The following is a 9858-nucleotide window of genomic DNA, read 5'->3' on the forward strand; positions in this document are numbered from 1 at the left end:
GCTTATATTAAGTTCTAGATACTGTGCCAAGACGCTGGTGTGCAGACATAGGCTTACCACCAAGACCCTCAGAAACCTGGTGTCTTCGGGGCTGGGATGGGGGTGTGGCCCCAGAGCAGAGGAAAATGTCAGAAGGGAATGTGGACAACGATGTTCTTGTCGGCGCTGGGGTCTAACAGGTGTTCCCAGTGTAGACCCCTAGGAACAACACCACAAGATTTTTTTTTTTTAAGTTATGGGGCACCTGGGTGGCTCAGTCGGTGACGGGTCCAACTCTTGATTTCGGCTCAAGTCATGACCGCACCATTTGTGAGTTCGAGCCCCGAGTTGGACTCTGCACGGACAGTGTGGAGCCTGCTTGGGATTCCCTCTCTCTGCCCTTCCTCCCCCTCCCTCTGAAAACAAATGAGCTTTAACAAAAAACAAGTTATTTTGAAACAAACCATAGAGTCTTCCAAAGACAACTTATATTGCCCTCAAATTCCTCAGCAGTTTCTCAACCTACCTATTCTCTGTCACTAAGAACTTGGAAAGGGTTCAAGCAGGAATTTCGTAGCTTAGCCTCCCAGCTACATTCTCCGGGGCTAACCCCTCCCCCCACCCCAGGCTTTGCTTATTAATCAAGCCTCTGCATGGATTACTTCATTTAATACCACTCACAAATCTGCTAGGATGCAGTTGTGCCCCCATTTCACAGAAGGCGAAACAGGCTCAGAAGCTTGATAGCTTGTTTATTGTCTACACAACGACTTCAAAGCCTGCAGGCCTAACCAGTAAGTCAGCTTACCTTCGGGCAGAAATAACATTCAGATGGTTTGGCCTAGGCTCATTCAGGGAGGGACTCGGATTTAAATGTTGCTAGTATTTCTGCCTGAGGTTACATGGTTCATTCGTAGCAGGATTGAATGAAGGTGCTTTTGGTACAACTTTAAACTTGTGGGCCCTAACTGGATTATACTGTCTATACCGCAGGTCAACAGCAAAAGGCCGGGGGCCAAATCAGCCCACCATCTGTTTTTGTAAATAAAGCTTTATTGGAACATATCCACACACTTTATGTGTTGTCAATGGCTGCTTTGACCCTACCACAGACAGTGACGGACCCCGAACTTTGACGACGTGGCCCTTCACAGAGGTGGTTTGCGGATCCCTCGTCTATACTGTGGATTAATTTTTTTTTTTTTAGTGTTTATTTTTGAAAGAGTGCAAGCAGAGGAGGGGCAGAGAGAGAGGGAGAGACACACACAGAATCCGAAACAGGCTCCAATCTCTGAGCCGTCAGCCCAGAGCCCCACACGGGGCTCGAACCCAAGAGCCTTGAGATCATGACCTGAGCCGAAGTCGGATGCTTAACTGACTGAGCCACCCAGATGCCCCCCAAAAAAGCTCTGCACTAGATTTTAACACAGCAGGAGTCTCAAACAAAAGCAACTGGCTTAGCCTGCGTCAGGCTCGGCCACAGTTAATGCCTCGTAGGCTTTATTCATTTTCTATCCTCAGCATCAGGCACAGTGCCCAGACTTGGGGTGTGGGGTTCTCCGTAAGAGCTGAGGGCACAGAGGGCCCGCCGGCTGTCCATTGGCTCCGGCTACCGTAACAGAATACCACAGACTGCGGGGCTTGAACAGAAACTTATTCTCTCACCGATCTGGAAGCTGGACATCCGAGGTCAAGGTTGTAAGGGTTGGTTTCTCCCGAGGTGTCTCTCTTGGGGGTCTCCAAATTTCTTCTGATAAGGACACCAGCCTACCATCATGGGCTCATTGTAACGTAATCACGTCTTTAAAGACTCTGAAAACATTTTGAAATCCTGGGGATTGGCGTTGCAACCTATGAATTTTGAGGGGCACAGTTCGGCCCCTAACAGCTCACTCTGACCTCTTCTCCCCCGCCCCTTTGTACCTAGAACCCCCACCCCCACCCCAGCTCTCCCTTTATCTGCTGCCCTGAACATTAGAAGGGAGAACTTTGGGGGCCCCTCTCAGTAGGATCCCAGCTGCTAAATTTGAACCCGAGTCTGAAACGAAGGAATTCAGACTCCTGCCTAGAGGCGGGGCAAGAGGCTGTAAAGCACCTCTCTCTCCGCTTTATCAGAATATTCTCAGGTGTAGGGAGGCCAGCCCTAACACTTACCTAGAAGGTGAGCTCAGCTGGCACTGGGCGGAACAGTTAAGACTTCTGATTACCAGCACACCTTCTAGATCTTTCTCACGTGGTCAATGAAACATCGTCTGCGTGGCTCCTACAATCTGCCGGCCCTGTGGGCTCTGCCTCCAGGTGTCAGGGTCAGAGTGGGGAAACCTGGTCCCAGGGCAGCGTCGGGTCACAGCAGAGCTGTCCCGAGGCGTGTGACGCCCGCCATGGCCACGAGGGGGCGCTCTGGGGCCACAGCCTCTACCTGTCCTTAGGGTTTATGCCAAGAGCTAAGCCCTCTGTGTTTCCAGTAAGAAGGAAGACACCATATTTCATTCACCAAGAGCTTGTGGCAAACGTGAACCATAATATTTTGGCCCCGCCAAGTTATACTGAGATTTCAAACCTACGTTGAACACCCATCCATCCACCCAGTACTTCGATCCCACCGTTAACACTTGCCACCAACATTCGCCACACATGCTTTATCACCATCTATCATCTGCCCGTGCTTCTGTCCATCCCACAATCCATGTAAATTTTACGTGCTTCCAACAGAGCAAGGCACATTGTTCCGTGATATTTTCCTCTTCTTTTGGGTCTCCCCTCTCTCCCTTCAAACACCTCGTGAGCTACCTTTAATGTCCCCTGAAGGCTGTGTAAGACCTGGGGGTGGGGGGAGGGGCGGGGACATGGCTGCCTGGGGCTTCTGGGCACATGGGTCATCGGACCTAGATGATGAGAATCCCAAATCCCTGTGGCCTGATGACTGGGAATCACATAGTTCCCCCCTCCCCCCGCCATTTTCCTTAATAATGTGTCAGCTTAATCTATACTCCATATTATGGACTGAACTGTGTTCCCCCCAAATTCATACACTGAGGCCCTAACCTTGAGTAACCTCAGGATGCGACTGTATTTGGAGATACGGCTTTTCGTTAGGTGTTTAAGTTAATGAGAGAAGGGGCGCCTGGGTGACTCAGTCATTTAAGCGTCCAACTCTTGGTTTCGGCTCACGTCATGATTTCATGGTTTTGTGAGTTCGAGCCGGGAGTCAGGCTCTGTGCTGGCAGCTCAGAACCTGCTTGGGATCCTCTCTCTCTCCCTGACCCTCCCCTGCTTGTGCTGTCTCTGTCTCTCTCAAAATAAATGGATACACTTAAAAAGTTAATGAGGGTAAATTAAGTGTAATGAGGCCACCAGGGTGACTGTGACAAATACGTGTCTGTGGTTTGAGCGCCCCCAGCCTTTGGTATTTTGTTACGGCAGCCTGAGCAGCGGAACATGAACCTGACTTGGCCCCAGGGAAACCCCGGGGGATCCTGCCACTGTGGGGCCTGAATTTTCCATTAACTCCACACAGCGGCTCAAACGCAGGTGAGAGAAAGAGGGTTATTTTCGCACAACCGATTTGAGGGGGTGTGCTAACGATGGGACGCTCTGGGGACAAAAGAGTGGTGTCAGGGCGGCTTCTCACAGAATACGTGCCACGCGTGGCATTGTGAAACGTTAACAGGAGATTTCCCGAACGGCAGGATGAGGCAAGCTGTTCCAGCCGAGGGAACGGGTTGGAGACATGGAGGGCGGGAGTGTATCCGAAGAACGACCCGAAACGGTTCACTGAGTGCGAACTCCGTGATCGGCAGGCTTCTGTGAATTTAAATGCGTAAATCATGCCACATTCACAAGCGAGCCTGCTGGGCGTGTGCTATTACCATTATACCCATTTCACAGAGGTGAAAACTGAGGCAGAAAGGGATTAGCCTGCCGGAGTTTACAAAAGGCAGGGAGCCAGAATGCAAACCCAGGTCCCCGACTCCCCGTCTCCATCACCGCTCCCCCCCCCCCACTTCCCTATTTTGCGTTCCAAACAGCAGCCATCACTGGAGCCTAAATTCAGGATAAAGTAGGACCAGGAGGTGTGCCTGGAAGCCAGCAAAAGTCAGATGATCAGGAGCCCTGGAGGTTTAACGTTATGATGCTGAAGGCCAGGGTTACTCAGGCTGGGGTCCCCAGGCCCCTGAGAGGTGGTCGATTGACTCTGGGGGACCTGGGACTTCCAGACGAATCCTTCAGATGGCTCTTTCCCTTTCAAAGCTCTTCTGAAGTGAATAACACAATCACCACCGGCCTCAGGAACAGCTGCCCACCTCCAAGCCTGCATCTCCAAAGGGGCCAGGATTTACTATTTCAGTTTATTTATTTATTTTGAGAGAGAGAGAGAGACAGAGAGAGCCAGAGAGAGACAGAGCGTGAATGGAGTAGGAGCAGAGAGAGAGGGAGAGAGCAAATTCCAAGCAGGCTCTGTGCTGACCCAGCGCAGAGCCTGACGCGGGGCTTGAACTCACGAACCATGAGATCGCGCACGACTGGAGCTGAAATCGAGAGTCAGGCACTTGGCCGACTGAGCCCCCGGGCGCCCCCAGGGTTTACTATTTCTTAGCCCCCCTGGGGTTGTCAGGTGCATTCTGAGGGACTTCGATGTAATTGTTCCAGGCAATGGGGTTCCTCACATGGCTGGAGTTTGAGAAACACTACAGCAGGATCCTGAGGGGGTGGACACAAGAGCCTGGATGCTGGGAACACAGGTGTGTCGGGTGTGGGGGCTGCTGATGGCCCCGGGTGTCAGGAGTGGCCCAGGGCGAAGCTGGGCATCTCTGGAGGCAGCATAGTGCCCTCAGGGATCCACGGAGTTCGGGTCTTGGGCATGAACTAGACCAGCCAGGTAACATGAGGCAAGCTTCATAGCTGCTCTGGACCCAGCTCCCCGGGATTATAGGATTATAGGAAGGATTATAGGAAGGATTGTATAATCCTATAAGGATTATAGGAAGCAGCAGAGGTAAAGGACTGAAACCGAGCATCCTTCTGTTACCCCCTCCCCCTACCCTCTCTCTTTCCTTCTTCCTCCCTCCTTCCTTCCCCACCTCCCTCCCTCTTTGCACTGGAGTCTCATCCTGGATCCTGACGGAAGCAGGGGTGGAGCGGGGGATCCAGGAGATTCAGGAATCAAGGGGGAGCTCCAAGGCTTCGGCCTGGGTAAGCGCAGATGGTCCTGCCTTTGGTAGGACAGTGAAAGGCAGAGAGAGGAGAGTGCCATTTGCATGGTGCTGCCTGGGGGTTGCCAATGGCAGACGGCAGACCGCCGCACGCGTGACCAGGGTTCGAGAAGAGTTGAAGGTTGTCAGTAGAAGATTGGGATCCGTTCACATTCCGATGTTCCTTGAAACCCTGGGGCTCGCTGAGACCTCCTGGGGGGGGAGAGTCTCTCCGGCAGGCAGCGGAGAAAATGGGGCCGGAGCCGGCCCACCCAGGAGACACGGCAACACTCCCAGAGCCGGAAAACCAAAACGGAGAAGGGACAGCCAGAAAAGGGGGCCCGGGAACAAGCCGCCAGTGAGTCAGATCGAAACCAGCCAAACACGGACCCTCCCAAGGAAAGAAAGTGGTGAAGAGGGCAAATTCAAGCTGGCAAATGCCAAGAGGTCGGGCTCCATCAGGACAGGGGAGGGGCCCCACGTGGCCACACGGTCCCCACTCCGCACACACCGTCGGGAGATCCTAGCATGTGGCCCCCCCCTTGCCACAGCTGCTACCTCAGAATCCTTCTTAACACTGTTTCAGGATATGCCACCACTCGTAGATTACAGATGGCATGCACTCTGGATCTATTGGCCTCTCCTGATAGAATCCAGTCTCCTGGTTTTGTGGATGAAGAAACTGAGTTTCAGAGAGATTTACTCTCCTAGTATTTCACCAGAAGACATCCAGGAATTCTGCCTTTCAGTCCAGCAGGGTGGCCCGGCCCACGGGAAAACCGTTTACGTGGGTTCCATGATGATTTTGTGGAATCACCTGTGTATTAGGCTTCTCCAAAGAACCAATACTGTGTGTGTGTGTGTGTGTGTGTGTGTGTGTGTGTGTGTGTAGGAAGAGAATGATTTATTTTAAGGAACTGGCTTCCATGATCATGGAAAGTGGCAAATTTGAAATCTGCAGGGTGAACCAGTGGGCCAGAGACATAGAAGAATTATAATTGAGTCCGAAGGCCTCCTGCTGGCAGAATTCCCTCTTCCTCCGGAATGCTCAGTTTTTGTGTTTGTTTGTGTTTTTCCATGCAGGCCTTCGACTGATTGGACACGGCCCACCCACATCCTGGAGAGTCATCTGCTTTACTCGAAGCCTACTGATCTAAATCTTAATCTTTTCTTAAAAATGCCTTTACAGAGGGGTGCCTGGGTGGCTCAGTCGGTTGGGCATCCGACTTCAGCTCAGATCATGATCTTGCAGTCTGTGAGTGTGAGCCCCACGTCAGGCTCTGTGCTGACAGCTCAGAGCCTGGAGCCTATTTCGGTTTCTGTGCCTCCCTCTCTCTCTGACCCTCCCCCGTTCATGCTCTGTCTCCCTGTCTCAAAAATAAACGTTAAAAAAATTAAAAAAAAAATACCTTTGCAGAAATATCTAGAATAACGTCTGGCTAAATATCTGGGCACTGTGGCCTTACCAAGTTGACACATGAAGTGAACCACATATTGGCTTAGATTGGCTCATTTTAGGAAATTGAATTAAAAGTAGTCCTGTCTGGTGTGAGGAGGAAAACTAGAAATGGGGAGACTCATCTGTGCAGTCTGACTGTCCCTCGCTGAGGAAGCATCCCACAGGACACTTGGCTTTGACGATCATCGAGACATCTGAAATGTAACTTAGTACCGTGATAAACGCAGTCATGGCCACAATTCATCAACCACCTGCTGTATCCCCAACAGCCTGCTAAGCACTTGATTTTCAGGGATTATCTCCTTTGGGATCCCCCTGGCCCCTCTCTGGGCTCTGTTGCCTCCCCAGGACTGTGACCCAGGAAGCCAGCCACGGAACCTGTTTCTTGGGGACCCATCCGTGATTCTGGGCCCGTAGCCACAGACTGGAGGACGTTTCTCAAGAGGAATGGTGGGACAGGAATGCCTCCTCTCCTTTGGGATCCTGGAACCACAGCCCAGAAGGCTTCTTTGTTCTCTGCTCCCCATTCTGCCTTCCATGAGCGGCCCCCGCTGCTTGGACAGGGGTAAGAGCCACGGCGGAATCTCTGGAGGAGGAAAAATCCATTAAAAATGTAAAGACAGGGGCGCCTGGGGGGCTCAGTCAGTCAAGCATCCGGCTCCTGATTGTGGCTCAGGTCACGATCCCCGGGTCGTGGGATTGAGCCCCGTGTGGGGCTCTGTGCTGGCAGTGTGGAGCCAGCTTGGGATTCTCTCTCCCTCTCTCTCTGCCCCTCCCCTGCTCATACTTGCTCGCTGTCTCTCTCTAGCATAAAGAAAAGAAAAGAAACGTAAAGACATCATCACACCTGGTTCGTGAGAGTCAACTGGGGGCTTACGTTCAGAGGACTGCTAATACCGGACTGTTGTTACTTGAGACGAGTACAAGCTTCTGTTTTGTAAGAGAGGGAAAAAAACCTCATAAAGATCTTCTCGAATGCGGCTTTCCGTCCGTATTCATGTTCCTTCTCCCTCCCTACCCCACCCCCATACCTGAAGGGAGATGGGTGACAACGGCTGTGCTTTGCAGCTCAGCTGGTGCAATGCCTGGACAGCAGCCAGTGGCCTGGGTTCAATCTACTGATAAGTCATCAATGTCTCTCTCGCCCAAAACATCTGGTTTAGGATCCTGAGTTATGAGCTAATATTAAATATAAAATTTTATAGCATCACATATATAACACTGTTGATTGGAAACATCAAGAAAAGTAATTGACTGGAGGGGACTCAGTGCGACCAGCTGCTCGAACATCTGGATGGGGTCCAAGGGGCCTGAGTTGAATTCCCAATCCGTCCATTCTTTCTGGTCTGGGATATTAAAAGATTTCGACTCTCTTTCGTGGGGATGCTACTTTTTCCGAGCGCTTTCTATACCGAAATGGGAGCGCGCGTTTCCGTTTGCTGGAAGACACCGAAATAAAAGAATTACAGTTTTTGTTCTCCGTGGCATCCACTCGTTAGATGGGTATCGGCTTGGGGGACTTCCTTAGCCGCAGCCCGTAACCAGCCGTGACCACTTGGTGGCAGCGTACCCTCATTTTTCCCTCCATCTGTTTTGCAGCTGAGCCGCGCAGGAGGGGGAAGTGTTCCTACCCGTCTGGGGCTTTGTTCTCAGGGGGCTTCACTTTAACTTAGTTGCCCACAGAATTCCTTTGCCGACTGCCTTCCCGTGACCCAAACCCCAAAGGTAACCGAACCTTCGGGTGATGCTCTACGTTGTGTTTGCTGAACAGTTGCTTCCTGCCAGAACACGGTGGAAGATTTGCCCATCTTCCCTGATGCCTTCGGGTCCAGGATTTAAGAAGGGCGGCGATTCCTTTAAGGGCATCTCCTTTCAAGCCGAGTCTTTCCAGGGAATCAGGCACAAAGCGGTTTGCACCTCGTGCGCCAGCTCAGATTGGTTCAGAGTCGCGGCTCTGGGTGTTGTGTTAAGAAGGACTCTGAGGCCCTACCGTCCGGGCTCAGAAGGCGGGAATGCTTTGCTTGATCGGCAATGTTGGCCCGATACTCGCTACCCTTTTACTTTACCATGCGATTTGGGGAGGGCTGTGGGAGGTATCTGGCAAATGGCATCATCCTGATCTGATCTGTCTTATTTTTTTAAGGTTTGTTTATTTATTTTGAGAGAGAAAGAGAGCACGAGTGGAGGAGGGGCAGAGAGCCGGAGAGAGGGAAGCTCAAGCAGGCTCTGCACTACTCTCTCTCTCTCTCAAATGAATAAATAAACATAAAAAAATCCAAGGGGTGCCTGGGTGGCTCTGTCGCTTAAGCGTCTGACTTTGACTCAGGTCATGATCTCATGGTTCGTGGGTTCAAGCCCCACATCAGGCTCTGTGCTGACAGCTCGGAGCCCGGAGCCTGCTTCCCTCTCTCTCTGCCCCTCCCCGGCTCGGGCTTTGTCTCTCAAAAACTAAGGTACAACATTTTTAAAAAGTTAAAAATCTGTATTTATAGAAGCTGACATTCCGAAAAAGATTCACCGAGAGCAGAGATTCTCAACACGCCGTCGGATCCCAGTCCATCAGCATCAGCACCCCCGAAACGCTTGGTACAAATGCAAATTCTCAGGCCCCATCCCAGACCCACTGAATCAGACCCTTAGGGGTGGGGCCCAGCTGTCTGGTGCTGTAACAATACTTCCCCGGGGATGTGGACGCCCACTCAGGAGTTTATGTACGAATGGCAGGGGCGGTGACATTCTGGGTGGCCATAATGAGGTAAGCCCTATGATAGGGCCCTTCAGTGTGCTGTGACGGCACGTATCAGGGGCACCTCACCCACCTTGGGGTATGGGAGGGGAAACGGGGGTGCAGACAGAAAAGCCAGAGTAAAGGGTAAAATATTAGAACAGAAAAACATACCCAGGCAATTCTGAATTCCATTTTCCTGCTCTGAATCGCCAATTTTCTGAAAACTACCTGTGCACCTCACCCGACACCCTCTTAGGTGGTGTCGGGCCATGGGGGGTGGCCCTACAGAGGCCAGGCAGGTGCAGCGGATCAGTGACCAGGGAGGACGAGGAGAAGACAAGGCAAACAGGAAACCCAGTGACGGTCCCCGTTCCTGGGGACTGATGCTTTGAGAGATGCAGTCCTGCCTCGTGGCATTGGGATGGGTTTTCAGGCGAGTCTGGAAAGCTAGATTTTTCTGTGAGGTTTCCCAGGAGATATTTATGCACACTCCAGAGGCC

The sequence above is a fragment of the Felis catus genome, chromosome E1, assembly GCF_018350175.1.
Source record: "Felis catus isolate Fca126 chromosome E1, F.catus_Fca126_mat1.0, whole genome shotgun sequence".
Taxonomy (NCBI): domain Eukaryota; kingdom Metazoa; phylum Chordata; class Mammalia; order Carnivora; family Felidae; genus Felis; species Felis catus.